This window comes from Macrobrachium nipponense, chromosome 35, assembly GCF_015104395.2.
Source record: "Macrobrachium nipponense isolate FS-2020 chromosome 35, ASM1510439v2, whole genome shotgun sequence".
Lineage (NCBI taxonomy): Eukaryota > Metazoa > Arthropoda > Malacostraca > Decapoda > Palaemonidae > Macrobrachium > Macrobrachium nipponense.
In genome coordinates, this window is record NC_061096.1 from 1,285,966 (window position 1) to 1,311,553 (window position 25,588).

Below are 25,588 nucleotides of genomic sequence, written 5' to 3' on the forward strand. Positions count from 1 at the left end.
GCGGCGATTGTGAAATATCTGAGGTAATTGTTGTAATATTGGAATTATTTGGGTGAAACAATGTGGGATAATACCGTGGAGTTGAGAGATATTATGGAAGTTTTCATGGCATAGTTTTGATATCGTTTGGTGTTATATAATGAATACTATGGTTCATTATGGTTTTATAGTTTTTGGTGGTTTGTAGTCTTATGAGGTTATGATCACAGAGGTTGGCGATTTATGAATAATAATTCATGATCATTGGCTTTCTGAGATTATATCCTGTAGAGGTGGTTTTCTTTGGCATCATATATATGTATATATATATATATATATATATATATATATATATATATATATATATTGATGGTATTAGAGTGGCTTAGTGTATTTAGCCTGGAGCAGGATGTTTATATTGGTGGTTATATAATGGAGGAATGTTTTTTTTTTTTTTTTTTTTTTTTTTGTACTAGTGCTGAAGATTTCCTTTTAGGATCAATGAGGATTTTTGAGGTTAATGGTGACTTTGGGGTTGATGATGTTAGCTTAACAGGGGAATGGTGTTTGCTGATTTTGGAATAAACAGGTCGTTTGGTGCTGACGACATTGAGAGTTGTCCTAAATGAGACTACTGTTGATGTTTTCTTTAGAGTTAGATACTCAGAGGGTTTTTCTTCTTTCTAGCATTTTGGATGATGACGTTCTGTTATGAGGAATTTAGGGGGTTGTGCATCGATTACTACTGATTTGTTTGTGATTGTAATTTTGTGTGTGTGGATGCAAACTATGTCTGGTAATATGGTGAAAGAGTTCAAAAAAATTTTTTTTAGGGGAAATCTGTAACTGGGATTAAGTGGTGCAAATATTTTGTTTTTACATAGGTTTTTTTTTTGGGGGGGGTGACACGTTATTTTCTGGGGTGTTGTAGAATTTATTTTTGGATCCATAACATATAGATGAGGTTCTGACTTCTATTCGATGGTGACATAGACATCACCATTGTCTCCTTTACAGTTCAAACTACGCTGGTTAATACTGGAAAAGAAACCGAGTCTTTGTTGGAAGAAATTAAAAGCCAAGTGGGAGCAGTAAAAGTTTTACATGGGAAGATTTCAGGGAATGGGGGATGTATTACCTTTCGGAGTTTTAGAATGTACTTTGAAAAAAGCGACATATGGAGGGGGGTCGAACATTATATTTGCTGGAGATTATATGTATAATCATTACAAGGTTTTGTTGGTGTACTCATCAGATGAGGGGTCAATTGGTGTCAGTGATAAAAGCTTTTGCCAGTACTTTTAAAAGTCAGTGGATAGAGAGTTTATTTTCAATGAGGAATTTTTAGTAATTGATTATGAGGCTGGGTGTGTGGAAGTAGGATTTTCTTTCTAAAAATACGTAGACTTGCATAGACTCATCAGGGTGTCAGCTAGAACTTGTTCATGACGAAACACTGACACACGAAGACTTAAGAGAATTCCCAAGTGGTGACAGCAGAAACAACTTCAGGATCTCCTACGCCAGATGTATGGTCTTCACCATATGGGCGAAGAGGTGACGGATTACTACTGTACAGGCAGATCTATAATACTTCGACGAGGCAGATGCAGGAAGCACTTGCAGGGGAGTCGCAGAATATTCAAGTTCAGCAGCATAGAAGGCAGTTACGGTTCCTCCACTGGATGACAAAGAGGACGAATTTTCCTTCCCAGAACGTTCCACGTTCCCAGCAATCACCATCATGTTGGCGATAACGATGACCACAATGTGCATAGACAGGGTCGTTAAACTTGCCTATAGCAGTTCGAGTAGGATGAGACCAATGTCAGAAGCTGCCGTGACTCATTTGGTAGGAGAAATTATATGGTCTACTGGGGGCCTAGCATACCCAGGAGGGACATGAATTGGATGTCCGAGTAGTATTAACTGCCCTACTGAAAGCTAAAAATTTAAAAATAGGGTGCAACGGATTTTGTTGCAAACTGATTGGAATGTTCAACAACAGCCACGTCTGTTGTGGAAAAAGTTCAAGATATCAGCGAAAACTTTGGGTGGATGAACGACACCCACCGACGAAGGCAAACATGTCAGGCCTCAGAGGCGAGAGTTCGAGTGTGCAAGTTGACATAGCTACTGATTGAGAGTCATGTGATTGTGACGTCAGAAAAATGCAAATATGTGTGTCTGTTTGTATGCCAAACCGGGTGTTCATGGAACCTTCTAGAACAATTTAATGTGCGCGTACATGAAAACACCAGGGCTCCTTAGAGTGTAATATAATGAGACCACAAATGAAAAGCGGCCTATGCTAGATCAGAAACTCTTGAGTGATCCGTGGAGGGAGGCCATAGAGGAGAGCACCAAAGATCCATCCCAAAAGGTAATAGTGATAAAAGACTATAAAACTATTGAACATTTGACAGATGCCCCGAGAGAAGATGAAGTGCTGTGAAAAACATGTTCTTTTTCTCCCATGTCACATTTATGCTTTTATTTTATTTCCATTTTCTGGTGTGCGTATCCATTTTTTAAATTTTATTTCTGATAATTGTGATTGTACCGATGTGTTTAGTGGCGTTTTGAGTGAGATGATTATTCTAGGAGTAATTGTATTCCATGCCTTAAAGGTCTCTAATTCATTTTTTTTTTTTGGGGGGTGGGATAACGGTTCTATTTTTGTATTCCAGAGTTTGGCTTTCGGCTAGATTTAATAACTTATATAATTTTGCTACAGAGAGAATGCTCGAGGCAGGTCACGTTACCAGATGGTGTTTTTTTTCCTTTTATTAGACAAGGTCAGTTAGACCTTTGCAATATATATATGATATATATTATCATATATATATATATATAGATTATATATATGTATATATACACGTGTATGCTATGAAATCAGACTCTTAGCAAATCATCTCTCAAATCAGTAGGGATAATTTTAGCCAAAATAAAAAAAGAAAAACAGAATTAAAAAAAAAACTGAATTAATAAAGTCTGGAATCACCTCCTCAATGAAACTGTAGGTAGTAACATATATAAAAGATTAAAACCTGATATTTCTATAGCCAGTTTGAGAATAAAACTTGATGTAAATCTTTTCAAGGATATTCTACAACATATAGTAAGCAAGATCAATAAAAAAAACAAGTTAATAGCATTTAGTTAAAACAGTCTAGATAAAATGTTATTCCAGAAAAAAAAGGCAAAACCTCTGCGCGAGAGATACGATGCAATAAAAAAACTCCCAGACGGATCCGTGGAACGTGAAACAAAATGAAAATAATGTCGAAAAATATAGCTTTCCATAACTATGCATCTTCTCTTCCTCAAAGGGCAATTCGTGCCCGTATTTCATTCTGTGGAATCACTCGGATGGCTCTACATACAATAAAATCATTACATGAAGTTCTTCCTTTTAATAATGATAAATACTCGGTTTTAGTGAGGCATAAATTACTCCCTGGAAAAGTCAGCTGTCGGTTGCTTCCCATGTAATAAAAATACACACACACACACACACACACACATATATATATATATATATATATATATATATATATATATATATAGAGAGAGAGAGAGAGAGAGAGAGAGAGAGAGAGAGAGAGAGAGAGAGAGTCTTGGTACAGAAATTTATTATGATAAACTGGAGCCTTTATGAACCTCAGGTAATTCCCGATCTACCTTATTAGAGTCCTACTATACATTTCAATGAGTTAACATTTCTCCATTAATAAATGGAATACTGCTCTGAATCATAGCACAGACCCCTGTGACAGACGCTGGTCAGAACATCGTCGAAACCCTCTGTGACATTCGATGTCAGAATTAAATGTCATTTGCTGAGCCACGGAAGAGGTCATAAAGTCAGTGACCTCCCCAGACGAAAATCACGAGGTCGTGGAATCATACTCATTTCGATTTCCATATTCGGGAAAAAAAGATTTTTGATGGTTAGAATTTCTATTGATTAAGGAGCAAGTAAGTCACCGACTTGCACAAGAGGCAACTTGAGAACGTCGCTAGGAAATGAATTTTCTTTTTAAACGTAATTTCGACGTCTCCGCTGGAAAGCATTAGGGGTTAATCACAGAATTTATATAAAAAACACACTTTAATTTAAAAAAATGGACAAATGCACAAAAAACCACTTCAATAAGAAAAATGGATAAATGCACAAAAAATCACTTCAAAAGAAACAAACACAAAACATAAAAATCTGCAAAGTGTAAAAGTTGAAATTGTTTCATCAAACCACTGTAAATATGAGTGGCAACTAAATATTTGTAAAAACACATTACCTTGGTACCAATTTTCTTTCTCTGCTGCAGCTAGATCCAAAATTTCACCATAAACAATGAATTCACAATTAAAAAAAGAAAAGAAAGAAAAGGTGCCGTTACACACTTGTACAGTGTTTGTTTAGATTCCACAATAAGCACTAAGTAATACTAAATAACTCTACATTTACATTAATGTGAAATCAAAAATCTCTCGCACGGGAGAGAGAGAGAGAGAGAGAGAGAGAGAGAGAGAGAGAGAGAGAGAGTGAGTGAGTGAGTGAGAGGCTTCTGCCAAACGCGACGAGGTCTTAAATTGGAACCATTTTCCTTTCTTACGGAAGCTTAACAGTGGATTTCTTCACACAAAACGTTTAGGGGCCGAGAGACAGTTACTTTCATAAAAATTCTCTTTCAAAACAATATCTAAAGAGAAATTGGAATTACAGTCGTAAATAACATTTATTATTACGTGATTTAAGACAATAAAAGTATTTTAATATGAAAGGAATAATTATTTTTATTGAAAATAAAACTAAATGACATCACTTCCCAAAGATAAAGTATGTTTAAACAGAAGGTTCTAGAACGGTCTTACGAAAAGATGATGCAATACCATAGGAACATGGTGATATATCCACGTGACTTCTCGACAAAGGCGTACACGTTTGAGACCAGTCATGTACGTTGTATGCTCAACATGTTCCAAAACAGAACTCCCTTATGAGAAGTGTTGACATGTTATGAAAACAAAACGTTAACTTGGTGACGAGCATGCCTCGCGGCTAATGTACAATGCCAAAATTTATCTCTCGTTGTCCACATCTTAGTTATATTCTTAACTTTTAAATTATGTTATGCAAAATCTGAACATACAATATTAGAACATATTAACTCTAAGCTATATCAGGCATCTATAAATATTGCAAACAATTTTACAACACTTCATACAGTTAAAGAGAGGGTGATATGCATTACGAAAGTAATAGCATATAAGAGTATGTATATATATATATATATATATATATATATATATATATATATATATATATATATATATATATATATATATATACACACACACACACACATATATATATATATATATATATATATATATATATATATATATATATATATATTGTCATCTCGTTGCCAGTTAACAATAGGTGAATAATGGATTTAGTTATTTTTAAAATGTTAATTAGTTACGAATGGTAGTTGATATTTTACTCCTCTCCAGTGTTTGGCTTGTTTTATGTTTTTGCTAATCCTCTTTTCAAATTACATATTTTGTGATTTCACTGGGTGTGGCCTTCTCTCCCCCACCCCCCAGCTATTGTTGACTAGAGGGGATAAGGAAGTCTTCAGTGGTTATATGAGCCAGTTTTTTCCTGAACCTTCTCTTAGGCCCTGTTTGGACTGACCATTGGTGCTGATTTTTGGCCTCTGCATATGTACATGGACTGGAGGATATTTACATCCTACATACCTTTTGGATCTCCCAGTCTGCAGCTTCAGGATTTATCCTTCTAAGCCTTTGATTCAGTTATAAAGCCAAGGGGACCTCTTTGTCGCAAGGTAAATTATTTATATTTATTCAGCTCATGGCAAATGTTCCTCTGCTGTCGTCTTCAGTGTACAGTTTGATATTTGCCAGCCACCTTTTGCTATTATTGGATCCAGCACTGTGATTGGAATAGCATCTGATAGTCACCCTGATTTGTCCTCCAGACGTGGAATTGTACATTGTCTTGCAAGAGGAGAACTTTAAAACATACGGAGAAGTTGTTAGGGATATTAGTGTGTATTTATAGGATATTCTTTCTTTTTGCCTTTCTCCTCCTTTCTGGACCCCCTCCTTTTTGTGTTTAAATGTGTTAGATATTTTTATTAGTTGGGTGTTTCGGATTTATAAAGTGGTTATTTAAGCATGAGTGTTATTCATGTATTTATGTAGTATAGAGGTTCAGGTGTGATTTCTGACTAAAGAGTTATGTATTAAATTTAAGTGATTTTTACCATGTGTTTAATTTCACCCCTGAATTGATTTTGCACACTGTGGTTTAAGGTTGTGGTACGATTTCACACCTTGTGAATTTTTGTATCCTGTTAAGTGAATACAGCTAACAGATAATTTCATAAGTGTATCATGTGGCAGTTAACACACCAGTACAATATATAAATACTATATAGATATATAATATTATATATAATAATATATATATATACATAGATATATATATATTTATATATTATATTATATTATGAATATGTATACATATATATATATAATAAATATACATATATATATATATATATATAATATATATATATATATATATATATATATATATATATATTAACAGTGAGGAGCGTCGCCCCCCTGCTATTTTCATATTTGGTATGCGTTTAGCCATAGCGTAAGGCGAACTGGTTACACTCAGTCCCTCCCCTCTCTCTCTCTCTGTCTCTCTCAACCTCTCTCTCTCTCTCTCTCCTCAAGCCGATCACGTGGCAAAAGCTCTATCTCTCTCAAAGCGATCACTGGCAAAAGCCCCTCTCTCTCTCTCTCTCTCTCTCTCTCTCTCTCTCTCTCTCTCTCTCTCTCTCTCTCCATTCCATCAGGTCATCAAATCAGAGTCGGAGCTACAAAAATATATACGTTTATTCAAAGCAAAGTACTAGTGGAATAATTCAGGTTCTTACAGGATAATTAATGGAATGATAATAGTTCAAGTCTCACAGACAACCCCCCGGTATTTAAATGTCTTAATCAATAATTAGTCACACCAATTATCTCCTCTCCAAAATATTATAGTTCCCTCCACACAGAACACTTAGTCCCCTCACTAGGACACACAGTCCCCTCACTAGAACCGCCTGTTTAAACGACAGGAGAACACACTAGTGAGCACACACAATTGTAAAGACAAAGTCAAAAGATCAAATGAATTAGAACATCTTTACAAAATGTCAATAACAGAGTAAGCCATATCTTTGGCTAAAGCATAATGACACTTACCCATTACAGCTTGGAATGTCAACACTGAAACAAATATAACTTTCACAGAGCTATCCCAGCATTCTGCCTTTTCTCCCGTAGCTGTCTCCCTAGTTCTTGGCTAAACCATGCCATTAAGAATGGACATAGTTCGTACATGTACACACGAATTCACACTCTTCGTCAACGCCCCATATAACTGGTCACAGCCAGTTTTCAAAGGCACCTTGAACAAGCCTCATGACACTGATATGCTTAAGTAAGGAACTTTAACATCATACCACCCAAAAAAGATATATCAGCATTCTTAGGTTGTCGCCCAGACTCGGTCTCCATGGGAAGTTAAAAATGATAAGTCTGCACATTCCAAAAAAGTCACAGCACATCACTTCATAATGGTATATTAAACATATATTATTATTCAGCCCTCTATATACATTATATATATATATATATATATATATAATATATATATATATATATATATATATATATATATATAAATATGTGTGTGTGCGTGCGAGCAGTCGGCGGAAATGAGTTTCTATCACTCCGTCATCGCATCTTATTAAGAGCTTCTAAAGTCCACCTCTTAAGATAATTTATGAAATGAGAAAAAATGCCACAAGTTACTCTTGAGACAATAATCCTTTATAAAAAGGTCGTACACTGAATGGCTGTTAAACAGGTGGTTCTTCCATTCATTCATAGCCGCCTTGACTGGACAGTGAACGATTATTGCGACAAAAAGTCGACATGATTACCTCTCCTGTCTCTATATAGTCTTATTAACGAGTTCTTCTTTACCAAAGGCTTATGATAATCGCTACTGGTCACCCATTCCAGGAATGACCTGGCCCAAGTTGCCTAAACTTTAAAGGGTCCAGAGACCAACTTCGTATAGATCAAATTACCGGTAACCGAAGGTTAATTACCATCAAATTTCAGTTGACCTGAAATTTCCGATTAAGGATACCACACATTTTTAGCAAAGCAGAAACAGCGTCGAGATCCTTGTTGAAGGACTTTAGTGCTGCAAGTAAAGTAGTTCTCTGAAGTAAGCTATGTCCCCAAAACACAGAAGCTGTAAAACAGATTTTTCACTTTTAAAAACCGCACAACTTTCTTATAGCTAGTTATCAAAAATGGTTTATTATCTGTTTACAAATGATCGTAACAACTAAAGAAAACAAATTTATTTCAATTTGAATAAGCATTCATTTAAAATTAAAGACCAATCATTTACTATTTCTAGTAAATATACGAAAGTAAAATAGCTTTCCGAATTATGATGCACAGCTGTGTTCATTAAATAGCTGACGATATCGCTTTCAGGGACATAATATCTAATAGCCTTTAATTAGGGACATAATATTTAATAGCCTTTAATTACTAAGTGCAAACCAGGCATCATACGTAGACTTTTTTTTATCTTTTACCAAACCCAGTTTTAAAAAGTACTTGAGCATTGTAAGTAGGTTTTTTTTTATCTTGATCAAAAATCAAGATTTAAGGAAATTTTTAATGTTAATTTCAAATACTTTTTACTTTAACTGTTTTAATACGAACAGAGAGAAACTTAAATATTTGTAGCAAATCCCAGTTGTAAAACCTGTCGGAATAGGTATTTAAAAAACTATCACATAAGAAAAACTTAAATTTTTTGTCATAGATCTCAGTTTAAAAAAAAGTTGTTAGATTAATAAACAAAAAAACTGTTGAATTTATTACCCCAAAGACGAGTTTTAAGAATCTGTCAAAAGTCATTAAAAAGCTAAATTTAATATGAGACTTTCTCAGGAATCCAAAGAAGTAAACGAAAAGGTTCAGGCACAACAGCCGAACATAAAGATGACGTCTGTATTTCTAAAGAAGGATTCCTTCGACAGAAACATTGACGAAAGCACAAATTCCTCTGGGATTCTGAGATCTTTTGTACCACACAGACAGAGACACTGACTGATTCTTCAAAGGTCAAGTGGAATGAAATAAGGCGAAATGTTAATGTCACTGAGTATTTATTTGTGACTTGTATTTCAAAGATGGGCGACTTTTGTAAGGGTGAAGTGTTTGTGTAAAAGAATCTATCGAGGGATTCCTTCGAATTCATTCTTAGCATATATATATATATATATATATATATATATATATATATATATATATATATATATATATATATATATATATATATATATATAAATTCTTCTGTTGAAACAGGGTACGTCTCAAGTAATAAAAGGGCCAGAAAATATAGTCCTTACTTTAAAAACAGTGTTTATATTATATTATATATATATATATATATATATATCTATATTATATATATATATTATAATATATATATATATATATACATATATAATAAGGACTATCTATATTATTATATAATATATATCTATATAGATATAATATATATATATATATATACATATATAATAAGGAGCTGAAGGAGCCTTCATGAACTATTTTTCCGTCTATTATAAAAAGTGTCGTTTCAAGGACGCAGCCTCATTTTCAAAGCTGAAAAATATAATTATAATTCATAACAATATTAAAAAACCTTAGAATTAATGAAATTACGAAATGAAAAAAACAATATTTAACACAAGAATGTATTGGTCTGTAAATTTTTTTTAATTTTTCATATATATATATATATATATATATATATATATTATATATATATATATATATATGTGTGTGTATTTATGTATATATATTTAAATCTCAATATTTTCTTTCAAATAAAAAAAATTGCGAAAATAGCTATATCTGGCATAAACAAATGAGTAATCATAAGTTAATTAACTCGTTAAGTTTGGGTTCGTTTATTTGACATCTTTGTATCTACACTACTGACTGACCGACTGATTTATTCCGTCCCAACTGATGAAGGTCGACCATTTAGAAATGCTCTACAAAATGATACCACTAATCTTTCTACTCACCTTCGGTGCTCTTAGAAGCAACGAGGCCGCTGAAGAAAGCGAAGATGAAAGTGAACGATGGAAGCAAACACATCGCCGTGCTTTTCTTTTCTCTCACCAACAAAAAGTTACGATTTATTGGTAGTAATAAACTGTATGCAAGGTCTATGGCTGACTGAAGCTCGCACTGATAGTAGACTACAAGAAGACAGTTCGTTAAAATCAAAGTTTCTCGCCCAGACGATATCTCTGCTGTTTTTGCTCTCCTTGCTTTATTGGTTTTACTTGCACCTGTCCTGAATCACAGTGTTTACAAAATTAACTATAAAAAGTATGGAAACGCTTCGGAAATTTTTGGTTTTCTTTATTCTTAATCAGTCTCATTTAGTTTCATTCACTAAGCATTTCAGGAAACCACCTTTCAATATACAAGTTTAAAATCTCGTATTTTCAGTCAACCATTAATTTCCTAACACCAAAACCAACTCAATAACCTCAAAAAGTTCAGCAAAATTAAAATAATTTAAAAATCGTACAAATAAAAAACATGAAAACAAAGAAACTCTACGATTTCCAGTCATCAATATAAAAAGATTAAATCACCTATCGTCTCTACAGAGTCAAGCGAGGGGCGTATCCCGGAGGAGCGACGCGTCCGTCCTCGACGAATTCCACAACTCGACTGACTTTTGGATCATGGAGTGGACTTGGAGGTTTCATTTCGCTAGACTAGTTTGGTGTGCAACTTGGTTGAGTCAGATGTTTCCTACAGTTCTTAAATGCGTAAATAACTCCATACATGCATACGTGGGTGTATGGTGGGATGGAGATCTATATTTTGTTTTATTTAAGGCAAGTAGTCACGTCAAGGTATGAATTAAATCAGAGTAACAAGTCATAAACAAACATGTATTCATGCTTAGGTATTTCTTCTTTTTACCAGATTTCACTTGTATGTTATGAATACGCTATGTACGAGGTGCCTGTAGCATTACCTACCTCTTCAAAAACATACATGCATCATACATACTGGGTTGTTTGTATGTCTGTTTTGTTTGGACGATTATGGAAAGGTACTGCTTAGATTTTTGCGAAAATTTGAACAAAGTTTGGCCTCGTTGTTGTCAACAAGTAATTAGATTTTGGGGGAGACAGGAATTAGTAGTTTTTTATGGTAGGGTGGGGGGTTGGGGGAGGGGAGGAGTTGGGGAGGGAAGGGCGGGAGAGGGAGAACTAAGGACCTCTTTTGCGGGTGGATTACATAGCCCTGGCGGAGGTTAGCAAAAGAGATATCAAACTTGATATCTCTTTGGATATCAAGAGTACAATGAATAATTCAAATTTACAAAAAAAAAAACATTAATTGAAGTTAAGAAACAAACTATAAAAAAAAACCAGAAGAATTAATCCAACTGATGTGTATTATTCAGATGCATTTGACTTCAATGAAGGAAGCTATGCTCGTTATTTCAAAGAAGATTTCCTTACCCACAAAGCTTATGCAATGAATCAATCCATTCAGGGAAATTTCATGAATATTCAAAACTGGGAAGGTTGAAATCTGAATACAAATATTTCCTATGCATGAAATATTCCATGGGAAAATATTCCCCCGATACAGACTGAGATACCTTTTATTACTTTTGTTACGGCAACGCAAATCATTTGTCAAAACGCTGTTCATTTTGGAGAATTCCGACGCTCTCTCTCTCTCTCTCTCTCTCTCTCTCTCTCTCTCTCTCTCTCTCTCTCTCTCTGCGTAAACGACACACACTAAATTCTCACCACTATCCCGACGTGGGAGATGACACTTCAATTTCCCCTGGTGTCAAGTGATGAACTAAAGAACAGAAGTTAGCACAGTCGGCTGACACATACTATGTACGTAGATGAAGAAGACCTTTACTTCGGCTGTTGTGTATAAATACTCTGCTCATTCGCATATGAAGGATGCGCAAGATGCATAGTCACGTTCTCATTCTTTGCTCACCAAGGCAGAGCTATGCGCGCATAAATGCATTCATGCATACGATTTGGTGTACATCCCAGTGCTGTATTTTGAAACAATAGTAGTTTGTCGACAGTGAAAATGCCTTTTATAACACCTCAGTATATTGTGCTTCCTTCTGAAGAAGGGACTGTTTAATGGAACAGTGAAATGTGTTTCATGTGAGAGGAGATAGTCTGCCGGGTGCTAAAGTTAAATGCGTCTATGTTCAGATACTGTGTACACTTTTCAAGTACTTTGTTTGCTACATCAGAGCTTCGTTTGCAGAAAACGAAAAGAAGGAACTGCCTCAAAACTATGGATCAGACACTGACATCTGTCACTTTTTGTTATATTTACATATCACCCCCTTCCCACCCCTTCCCACCCCCTCTTCCTATTGGGGGCTGAACTTGGAGTTACAGGGATTCAGGGGTGTCACTATTCATCGTAGCGATTTGAAAACTATGGATTAAACACTGATATCTGTTGTTTTCAGTTATTTTTACTTTTCACTTCTTCCCACCACCCTCCCCACACCCTTTGCTGCCAGTGATGTCTTACCCTCAGTATTCTTCTCCAGATGGTAAATAATGTGTATACCAAGTTTGGTTGAAATTGCTCAATGCGTGTGAAAGTGTATGTGGCACATACATACATACATACATAAATGCATGCATATTTCCTTTTACACACACACACACACACACACACACATATATATTATATATATATATATATATATATATATATATATATATGTGTGTGTGTGTGTGTGTGATGGTGAGAGAGAGAGAGAGAGAGGAGAGAGATTAATTACTGAAAAGGAACTAGGATTTTTTATACTGAACCTCATTCCTGCGAACACTAAGAAAATTGGAGGTTTCTTCAGTTATAAGGACAAGTTTCAACAATACACGACATCTAACATAATATACAAATTTCATTGCCCAGGATGCCTTGGTAATCATACTGGATCCTTTTGAGGACTTGCAAGTTCGATATTATAACCATCTAGGTCTTAGTTATAGGACGGGGTCAAGAATATCCAATCTCGAATTTTCTAATATTAGGGTTCATGCATCCAAATGCGAAATTACAGTGGAAAAAACTTTTTTTTTCAATAATAGACACTACTAAACAAACAGCCTACTTAACGATTCTTGAGTCTTTATTTATTGTCGTCCTGGCTCTTTCCTTTTCCTCTGTAAAACGAGTTTTTTTTCAGCTGACCTCTATCTCCAGCGTTGGGACACTTTATTTCAATGTTAAATTACTCATTTCTGCTCAACGCTAGTTCTTTAATCATTTTCTCAATGAGAGAGAGAGAGAGAGAGAGAGAGAGATAAGTAAGGCAATGGAGAAATTACTTACTTAATCTTTGATTTATGCTTTGTGTAGTAACGAGGGTAAGAACATTCATATGATCACTCTAAAGTCTAAGAACATGCTCTCTCTCTCTCTCTCTCTCTCTCTCTCTCTCTCTCTGAGAAAGTTATTGAACAACTAGCGTTGAGCAGAAAGAGAGAGTGAGAGAGAGAGACGCAGGGACTAATGTTTGATGTACCTATGATTTTCAATAAAAGAAAAAGCAGTATATACCTAAGTTATTTAATTTACTGACTACCGCCGAATAGATAGAGAGAGAGAGGGAGAGAGAAGAAAAAAAAGAAGATACTTATTTGTGTGTTGATAAGAGTTGATGTAAACGTGGAATTATGTTATTTTTATAATTTTTATCAATATACTGAACCCATATTTCTGTATAATATATATATATATATATATATATATATATATATATATATATATAGATATATATCTATACATATATATATATATATATATATATATATATATATATATATGTATATATATATATATATATATATATATATATATATATATATATATATATGTGTGTGTGTGTGTGTGTGTGTGTGTGTGCGTGTGTTAAACATCGGCGTTGCGTTTCGATACGAATCTTCCAAATATTTTCTATATATTAATATTATTATTATCATCGTGATATTTAACAAGCCTTAAGACAACTGAAGTCGCATTCGATTTGTGTTTACGTAGGGGGGTTGATGCCGACTCCAAAACAAAGAACAATTGAGAGCGACAGGTATTTGTAGTTGAGAGGCGGAATAAACCTATTTCCTCTTGCGGTGGCGGTGTGGTCTAAGGCTTCACTGTATGTCATAGATTTGTTGGTTCGATGTTAGCGCCTGTGAGCCGACAAATGTTTCCTCGACTAAAAAATTCCCCTTCGGTTAACATATATGAAAATATATTAATTCCGAGGTAGAGCGAATTGGATATTAAAGGACATTTGTAGCTCGATGTATGTATATGAATCACAGTAATGTGATAAGACTCATATATATATATATATATATATATATATATATATATATATATATATATATATATATATATATATATATATATATATATATATATCTATATGTATATATATATGTATATATATAGATATACACACACACACACACACACACATCATATATATATATATATATATATATATATATATATATATATATATATATATATATATATATGTATATATATAGATACACACACACACACACACACACACACACACACATATATATATATATATATATATATATATATATATATATATATATATATATACATGAGCGTGTGTGTGTGTAAAAAGCCCAGGTAATATAAGTAATTAAAATTAGGGCGCAGAGGACTGTATCTTTTGCGAATCGGGAAGTGCAACAGCACATTCGCGAGGGTTAAGTAAAAGCTTAGAAACATTCAACGAGACAGAGCATTACAAACATAACATTGTCAAGCCTCATTGACGAGAGCGGGGCGCGCAAACTGACCTACTATGAGATTCAGGGTCTCTGTAACACGGTTTTTTGGACTTTGCTCCTTGTCAAAGCATCGGATGAAGCTGAATGTTGACATATGTATATTTTACAACCACACACAAATTTTGTCAGCATTATCAATAACCTAAACCCGATAGTTTTAATTTTTATAGAGTAAAAATGATCTAGCCGACGCCATGGCCAATGATTACGAGCCAAGATTCGAAAAACATTCATTACGTAAGCAAGGTAAACACCTTTTAACGTAATGTAGCCCCGCCCATCCACCAGACAGAAACTCCATTGGCTCTGAAACCCAAAGACTTTATGAATGGCGGAACGATACGTAGATGTGGGTGGGGTATCAGTGCTAGCGTAGTAATACTACTGTAGCAGTAGTGCCGCAACAGTATAGCAGTAATATACATAAATTAAACGTTTATGCCAACTGCTGGGATCCTTGAGGATCATTTAGCACTTCTTACAACTACTCGAGAAATTAGTTTTTATAGCCAGAAGTTAAATTTTCTAATCCAACAATGCCCATGGTAGCCTTCAGTGTTATCTTGAATTATAACGAGGCCAAAGTGGGTGGAGCCTCATGAAGTCACCATTCTGACGATAATTATTGGTGAAGGTTTAAAGCCAATATACGGTACCGGCTATTTTTTTCAGTAAATAGGTAGATAGCCAATAAATAAAATTGCTTGACATTGGATATAGCATGTTATCAAATACAAGATTGTCTACTATGTTTTTGAAAATTACCAACTATTCCCTACATCTTGTCAATCTGATTGTGACCTATAAAGTAAACTGTAATTTCTTAGGAAACCTATTTTGGGAGTTAGACTAATAATCGAAGTGTTTTTGTATTTATTAACATATTTTGCTGGTTTGTTCATTATGACAATTATCAGTGGAGAGGTTTCAGAGTTCATAAAGGTGTGCTGCTTTGCTTGTATTTAAATTTGTTTGTCATTGTTGCCAGAGGTATAGCCTTCGTTATGTATAGCCAATCATCCATCGAGAAAGAGGGAAGAAATGCTGTCATAAGTTACGTAACGAGTGCGTTCGAAACCTTTTCTCTGAGTAAGTTGTCCCGTCTTCAAAAAACTCACTTTTACATCATAAGTACCAAATTTATTTAACTTACGTAATGCAGAATACAGTCAAAATTTATGTGTAGATATAATGTGTGTTTTTTGATTAAACGTTTATATTTATGAAAAATGCTTAGATAAAAAGTTATTGCGAAATAACCGTGTTAGAGAGGCCCTGAATCTCATAGTAGTGTACTGTAGCCTAACATCCCCAAACCATAAGGGAGTGGCGGGATGGCGCTTCGCGCCTTATCCGCAATTTTAGAGATTCTTGACAAGCTCGTATGTACTGGCAAGGTTTAGCCTTCGTTACGTATAGCCAATCATCCATCGAGAAAGAGGGAAGAAATGCTGTCATAAGTTACGTAACGAGTGCGTTCGAAACCTTTTCTCTGAGTAAGTTGGCCCGTCTTCAAAAAAAGCCACTTTTACATTATAAGTACCAAATTTATTCAACATACGTAATGCAGAATACAGTCAAAATTTATGTGTAGATATAATATGTATTCTGAATAAGCGTTATATTTATGAAACGCATAGATAAAAAGTTATTGCGAAAAAACCGTGTTACAGAGGCCCTGAATCTCATAGTAGTTCGTCAAAAAATGAAGTTGTGAGTGTGTGTCAGTTTGTGCGTCAAACAAGGTGTGTGCATGATGATAGGTGCGAAACACATGTCCATTGGAATCTTGAGTAGACTAGCGTGCATATGTTTGTTCGTCCATTAGGACACATGACTGCATACTATAATCCCCTAGTGTGGTTTATGGGACATTTATCTGTTCCTTTTATCTATATTTTTGTAATTGTGTTTTCTTTTACAGGCGGATTTGGTTTGCACCACCAAAATTGAATTCTCTATTTGACTTTTATTTTGAGAAAGACTGATTGGGGTTTTGACAATGAGAATAGTGTGGCCATTTTTATTCACTATGCTTATGCCGAGCAGTCATGATTTTTCATGGTTTTGGAATTTTAAATTAATTTTCCTTAATTGTTGCTGGGAACGTCAAAGGTAGGTCACACTAATAGTTAGGATTTCTCTCCTTTGATTAAACAGAGTCCATTAGACTCTGTAACATATGTATATATAATAAATATATATATATATATATATATATATATATATATATATATAGATATATATATATATACATAAAAAAAATATAAGCACCATCATTACCACATGGTCCAAAGTCTTCCACAGACATTGGTGTTTTCAGTGAGAAATGGAATACCATTTGTATTTACGTCACTTCATTCAGAATCATTCCTTATCAACTATTTCAATCATTAGGTTATTTAATCAAATCCGCCGTCGGTCTGCCTGTTTCCTTCATCATTAAGATTCAACTTTCTGTTCAGTGTCCCACATCTCAACACCTCACCATTCTCATTCCATTCTCATCACTCTGGTGTCATCCCTCTGCCTCATCCCTCTGGTGTCATCCCTCTGCCTCATTGCCTCCTATGAACATTTGGTAGTCACTTTTGATGGCTTTCTCAAGTTTTCACTGCTGTTTGAATTTCTTTTAAGAATTATAAGTTTTCTGTTCGTTAGATTTCTCTTTCACTTAATTTTCTTTTTCAACTACAGCATTAAGTTTAATTCAAGATATACCTTTGATTCATTTATTCAGTCAATATTAGTGTCCATTTTTATTCGAGAGTGACGTCTTCTTTTACCGAATATCATTTTTGCACAAAGATGTGGCTCAGAAATTTTCAGTCATTTCATTGAAAGATATTTTCTTACAGCAACACTGCTTTTGCATGTTTTTGTGATATACAGAGGGGCAATTATATAGAGACATTAATTACATTTTTACTAACACCACTCATAATTTATCAAATTTATACTCTTCAGCAAACAGCTTTTCTTAGAATGCACTCATAACAAATTCGACTAACCTACACAATCACACACACACACACGCACTCATTAATCTTGACAAATTATGTGTTTGATGCATAAATGTTTAGGTTTTGAGGCACCATAAATACTCTAGGGGTATGGGGTGAAGACTGACACGAAAACGTGGTCAGTTCTAAATACACCAGTTACCAGGATTATCCGCATTGACAAGGAATCCTCACCTCAGTGGATTAACGACTTTTGAAGGATTTCAAAAAATTTTTCTAAACGATTCAAGGGTTTTCAACCTTTTCCTCTCCACGTACCCTTTCGGGTATTTGTAATTTCAGTAATGTATCCCCTTCAAGTTGTATGACGTGGAAAACAAAACCAACTCAGAAAAACTGTATAGAGGCGTAGTAAGTACATAACTCTCCTGACATAACCAATAATATTGTAAACATATAGAAATCCATAAAAAAAATCAAGATAACTTTTATAATTAATTTCCTCTGGCTATGCAGTACATTTTCTAGTTTATGGTACCAAACTGCAAAAACAAAATACATTATTATTCCATCAGCTGCAAAGGTAGTTAATGAAATGGCTGAAACTGTTTTCATTAATTATCCTAATTGGCTGAGAAGCAGGTTTTGCTAAAGCACATTGAAGGTCGGCATCTAACCTTCATTCGAGTGCCATGGGGAGCGTGTACCTCCTGACAGACCCTAAGGACGATTAAAGAGTAAGTTTTTTTTATTTCCTATTTTCCTTTTCTTTTTCTTAATAATATAATGCACACTTTAGTACGTCGGGAACAGAATTTCTTGAATCCAAGTGTAATGTTTTTGTATTGATCTTCCTTCTTTATTTTTGTTTCGTTTATTTTATAGATCCTTTACCGTCTCTTGCTTTATTTATTATTAGTTTGTATAGTCTCTCAGGAGTGTTTAAGTGAGACGCAGTGTAAGTTTCTTCCTTCATTCACACTAGAACGATGCAGTAATAATTATAAATTTAACAATCAAGACTACGGATCGAAAAATGAAGTTTCTCTTGACTGCTACAGCTCTGGGAATCTGGCTTCTTTCTGGGACGGCGGTTCCCGCTGTTCTTTCTTCTGATTCACTTTTCTGACTCCTGCTCTGCTTAACCAGAGTCTTCAAGGTCCACCTTCAAGGCGGTACTTTGTTTCTTTTCCCACCTGGTACTTGTGGTGATTCGTTGATGCTATCTAATCACTGGCCCCCTTGGGTGTGACTAATTGTTAATCCCTCCTCTTGAGGGTGGAGCTGGTGAATTCACCGGAAGTCTTCAAGTTCCGGCGAAAGTTGAAAGGTTGGGCCACAGGTGAAACAGGTAGACAGTTTTTAATGGCTGCGCTTAGATTAGAACTTCGCTCGTGTTATGGCTACTGTTCAGGACTCTTCCTGTGACTAATTATCTCTCTCTCTCTCTCTCTCTCTCTTCTCTCTCTCTCTCTCTCTCTCTCTTATATTTACGCAATTCCTAATTGACATTCTCCTAGCTAACATTACACCAGTAATTATTAGTAAAACAATTTTTTCAATTAACGAACTATTGGATGAGTACATAATTATCTCTATCGATCTAAATTTCTTATGAATCCATATCTCTTATCTCGCAGTGCTTTCTGCGCAGCCTAATCCTCACAGTTAGTGAGGCATGGGGGATGTTCATTTCCTGTGGTACATCGGATGAAGATGGAAACTTGGTATGTCAAACGAGATGAAAAGAAGAGTTAGCGAGGCATTGGGGCTGACACCAAGATGCAATGGCGAATTTTTATATTTGGATGTTTTTAGATTTTTCTTTTCCTTTTGTCGACTAACTAAACGTCTTTTTTGCACATTTCTTAGAATTACTTTTTTGAAGCCAGGATGAGATCCTGGCAGATAGAAGTAAATTCCAAAGAATTACCAAGCATCAAGCACGAGGCCACAGGATGGTTGAGATAATAACGCATCTTTCAATGCTCTTCACCTGCCATCAAAAACAGGGGTCCACAACCTACTATGAGATTCAGGGCCTCTGTAACACGGTTTTTTCGCAATAACTTTTTATCTATGCATTTCATAAATATAACACTTATTCAGAATACATATTATATCTACACATAAATTTTGACTGTATTCTGCATTACATAGGTTGAATAAATTTGGTACTTATAATGTAAAAGTGACTATTTTTGAAGACGGGCCAACTTACTCAGAGAAAAGGTTTCGAACGCACTCGTTACTTAACTTATGACAGCATTTCTTCCCTCTTTCTCGATGGATGATTGGCTATACGTAACGAAGGCTAAACCTCTGGCAACAATGACATACAAATTTAATTACAAGCAAAGCAGTACACCTTTATGAACTCTGGAACCTCTCCACTGATAATTGTCATAATGAACAAACCAACAAAATATGTTAATAAATACAAAGACACTTCGATTATTAGTCTAACTCCCAAAATAGGTTTCCTAAGAAATTACAGTCTACTTTATAGGTCACAATCAGATTGACAAGACGTAGGGAATAGTTGTTAATTTTCAAAAACATAGTAGACAAGCTTGATTTGATAACTGCTATATCCAATGTCAAGCATTTATTTATTGGCTATCTACCTATTTACTGAAAAAAAAAAAAAGCCGGTACCGTATATTGGCTTTAAACCTTCACCAATAATTATCGTCAGAATGGTGACTTCATGAGGCTCCACCCACTTTGGCCTCGTTATAATTCAGGATAACACTGAAGCCTACTATGGGCACTGTTGGATTAGAAAATTTAACATCTGTCTATAAAAACAAATTTCTCGAGTAGTTGTAAGAAGTGCTAAATGATCCTCAAGGATCCCAGCAGTTGGCCTAAACGTTTAATTCATGTATATTACTGCTATACTGTTGCGGCACTACTGCTACAGTAGTATTACTACGCTAGCACTGATACCCCACCCACATCTATGTATCGTTCCGCCATTCGGTTTCAGAGCCGTTGGAGTTTCTGTCTGGTGGATGGGCGGGGCAACATTTCGTCAAAAGGTGTGTTTACCTTGCTTACGTAATGAATGTTTTTTGACTCTTGGCTTGTAATCATTGGCCATGGCGTTGGCTAGATCATTTTTACTCTATAAAAATTAAAACTATCGGGTTTAGGTTATTGATAATGCTGACAAAATTTGTGTGTGGTTGTAAAATATACATATGTCAACTTTCAGCTACATCCGAAGCTTTGACAAGGAGCAAAGTCCAAAAAACCGTGTTACAGAGACCCTGAATCTCATAGTAGGCTACTTATAAATGGAACATAAAAAACATATAAAGTTCATTATCAGCCAGATTAGTTCCCCAATGTACCAACTCGCAAACATATTAAATAGTATTCTAACTCAGTATGTTCCTGAAAGACCACACCAAGGTGAGTTTTTGTAAGCCCTAGAAATGACAACCCCCGGAGGAGTCATCACATCAATAGATGCGAAGTGCCTATTCACAAAAGTCCCTGTGGATGAAGCAATCCAGATAATCTTGGATTGTATATATTGAAATGACTCCACACCTGAACATCACCAATCATGCCTTCAGTGCACTCCTTAAAATTTGTGCAAAAGAAGTCCTCTGCCCACAAAAGCCTTATGTACACAGTAAAAGATGGTGTAGTGATAGGTTCTCCCCACAGAGTACTCTTCGTAAATTTTTTTGAAGTCATTGTGGAGCAATGCGTATATGCTGCGACTGAAAAACCATTAATGTGTGTCCGGTACAGCCACAACACCTTCGTAGGACCAGCATGGAGGAAGAAACAGAAAACTTGTGGGAAGCCTTCCATGTTCAGAGTTGCCTCAACTTTAGTGTTGAATATTGTTGTTAAGGTCACAGTAGAAGCACTTTATCATGAGCCTAGGCATGTGCCTGAACAGGAGAGTAAGCATCAAAAGAGGTACAAATGCATTGCCATAAGTACTTCATCAGGAGATGTAACTCTCACTGCTCTCCTTGGATAGACAAGAACACTGAATTAAAATAAAAAGGTCTTAACATTTGGCTTGTCAAATGGAAAGTTACCAAATGCATCCACAGGATCATAGATAAATGGCATCAGAAGGAATACTCTTTTATAAGCTTGTGTGTCATACTAAATATGAAGAGGACAAGCATGCCCTTCACAACATCACAGACGTGTATGTCTGCTCTAAAGACCCAGAGAAAAAGATCAAACTACTAATTTGCTAAAAAAAAAAAAAAAGAAGGAAACCAGTATCTTGATTATGAAAAACAACCCGGTCCTTTTAGCACAGGACCCTGTGCAGAAAACCACCATGGTCTACTGGTACAGATGCTCAGTCTAAGAATGTCTCGGTGTTTACAATAGTATGACCACGAAGAGATTTTCCAAGAGGATTTCCTGCTGTACTGTACTCAAGATAGTGCCATACATAATCATTTTAAGGATTTTCATAATAGTAAAATAAAAGCGAGGGTAATAGGCTCCATCCGAAGCAACTTGCCCAAAGATGCCAATCATAATTCAGCACCGGAGCCAGACCTCCTATAGATACCGCCCTGTGTGCCTGTTTCTCTGCCAGTGTCGTCGTCGTCAGTTGTCGCTCCCGATCATTGGTTCCAGAATGTACTGTTTTTGGCTGCCAAAGGATGACCCAGTATAGGTACCCTTAGTATGTTCAGTGTGAAGCAGCTCATCAGCCCTAGCGACAGCCATCCCATCATGAAGAAGAACTTACTTTCCTGTGCCAAGAGATGTCTGATGATAAAGAAACATCGACAGACACTTCCTCTCTCTCAATATCAAAGGAGGAAAACCCTAAGCCATCAAGCCCTCCTGCTGCCGAGTTGGAGAATGACACTTTCTCTAAAAATGACAACCCAGTGACATCATGACCTCCTTTGCTGAGTCTGAGATTGATGTCGAAAGATGGACAGCCGTTCGAAAAACTAAAACTAAGAAAAGGAAGACAAGGATGCTAAATCCCCTCTCAAACACTTCACCTGCAACCAGTATCTTACCACCTCTTCCAAAATAACGAATGTCTGCTCAAGGAGAGCTGTCTGCCTACGCAGTAGTTGCAGAGCTGAAGAAATAAAACCCACACCTGAACTTCTCAGTGAAACCCAACCTGGCAGCTGACATAATCATCACACCAAATAAAAAAGAAGCAGCAGGCTCTTTACGACCCAACACTGTTATCCAACTGTTAGAACCATTTGACAGACTTGGGAAAGTGGTCATATGCAAGTACCCAGCTGCCTACAGCTGCAGAATATCCTAGGAGCTCAGAGATGTATTAGAAAGTCGGGGAATCCCATAAGAAAGATCGTTGCCACCTTCTAAGGAGACATTTCAGCCCAAGTTTCCCTTAGAGTATGGGGATCTTTCCCCACAGAGACCTTCCTACCTGAGCCACTACTATGCTGCAAGTGCCATATATTTGGACAACACAACAGCCGCTAAGCAGCTAAGGAGAGGTGTGGTATATGCAGCAAATCACACCGTACAAAACGGTTACCGGTAATTTGACTCCTGGTAATTTCACTTCCAGTATTTTGACTCCAGTAATGACGCCTGGTAATTTCACTTCCGGTATTTTGACTCCGGTAATTTGACTCCTGGTAACCTGACTCCTAGTAAATTTCACTCGCTAATTTCACGCCCGAAATTAGAAAAATTAAAAAATCATAAAAAACTGTCGAAAACCTATTATCAGTCAAAAACGTGAAATTAATATTTATAATATAAACAAGTAATTATAAATATGCGGAAAGGGAATAATAATGATTAAAAGTCGTCAATAATGTTTTATTGGTTTGTAATAAAAAAAAGCACAATAAACAGTAAAGAACGAAGGTAATCATATCAGGCTAAAATAAGAAATGATATAAAAGATACAATAAAATCAAGGCATAAATGTAATCATATCAACTAAAATAAGATGGAAAGTTATGTGATAAATAAGTAACATGAAAGGTAAAGCCTAAAAATATTACTAAAACCTTCAATAATGACCAAGGTTGTGAGCTATTGCTCGTAGAAGGTCAATCTATTTTTTTCGGGATTATATCGCTCAGTGATAATCCGCAGCCGTTTGTTTATACTTTATGCTTTTTTTTTTTTTTTGGTCTTGCAGAACTCGCCTCGATCAAATTGAATCTTTTTCAGTTGTGCCAAGTGTTCTTCCTTTTCAATGCGGTAATTAATTTCCATAGATTCAGATGTGTGCAAGTTACAGAGCCTTGTAGTGCGTTGTGATATCCCTTTCAATGGTTATTAGAGCCATATCCTTTTCAGTTCTACAGCAGATATTCCAACTAGCAATAGAAAACAGAATTTCTTCGCTGTCTAACTCCTCTACCTCTCGCGCATCCTATGTATGATATTTCAGAATAAGACACTAACTAGTTCTTGTGGAAGATCGTCATCATCTATCTACAAGCTCTACGAGTCCATCAATCATATCATTGAGAAGGGAAAAAGGCAACGCCTCTCTGATTTCAATGCTAAACTCATTATCATGATGTCATTTTTCTTTAAAGCCAAATTCACATACTTTTTTTGTACACATTTTGAGGTAGATGAAAAAGACAACATGAGATGGAAGCATCAGGAAACAAATAAAATGCTACTAATGTATGTTTTTGAAGAATCCATCTTAACGATTTCAGGAGTCAGTCGCTTGACGTAATTCAGTTAGCTTATTAAAAAGGCAGGTGTAAAATTCCTGATTCTTGTTTGGAAGCAACGCAAACAATCGCGGAATACTAAATGAACTCACTGGCAAATGAAGCGTGTTCAACTGATAAAATAAGTTCCATCACCTGGCATTGTTTTACATTCACTAAGTCATCAAGCCTTTATCAGTTGCAAAAACAAGTAATCTGTCCACATCCTTTTCACCACTATCAAGCTCCAGGAAAAGTTCGCCACACTCAAGGATCTCATAACCAAATTGGCTCTAAGGGATCGCGTGACGTCAGTTCCTTATTTTGCGAATTGCACATAAAGATGAGGGCGTGCGAGCCATTTCATTTTCATCAAGCATTTCCCAGTAGTTGCAATTAATGAGTGGCAAGATCCCAGGGAAAAAATTGCTTGTGCCCATCAAGACCTACTTACTCCAAAACCCAAGCAGCAAGCTGAGACGACCAAGATGGAGCCACAGCAAACACCCTCAGCAGCACCACAGCAGCATTCACCACCCGGCCCACGAAAGCAGCGCTAGGAAGTCGACCACACGTCAGTGCTAGGTGATACAGTGCCTGCCCCTTGCCTACCTTCTGATCCAAACCCCCTCTCCCCTTCTAAACCCGATTATCTCCCTTCCCCCACTCATTCCTCACACCCTTTTTCTTCCTCCTCCAATATTTCAGCCAGTGCCAGCCACGAAAGTGCCACAACAAGCGGCGATTGAAGGGATCCTCATTCTCTTCGAACAACAGCAGGAAAGCCAACTGACAGAGAGACACTGCTGAAATGTACACAGCCCCACTTCATCCAAACCTACAGGCCCAAAGCAGCTGTTGTTCACTTTGAATAAGAGCTGCCCTTACATCTCAT

At 35.8% G+C, this 25,588-nt stretch overlaps 1 long non-coding RNA gene across 1 annotated transcript in view; it reads right to left on the reverse strand.

The window, feature by feature from the left end:
• The window catches only part of LOC135208185 (uncharacterized), a 19,347-nt gene extending 8,474 nt beyond the window's left edge, over positions 1-10,873 (reverse strand). The window contains exons 1-2 of the long non-coding RNA XR_010313118.1: positions 10,794-10,873; positions 10,212-10,486 (exon numbers count right to left, since the gene is read on the reverse strand). This is a non-coding gene — a long non-coding RNA (uncharacterized LOC135208185). The remainder of the gene's footprint in view (positions 1-10,211; positions 10,487-10,793) is intronic.
• Between the last annotated feature and the right edge of the window lie 14,715 nt (positions 10,874-25,588).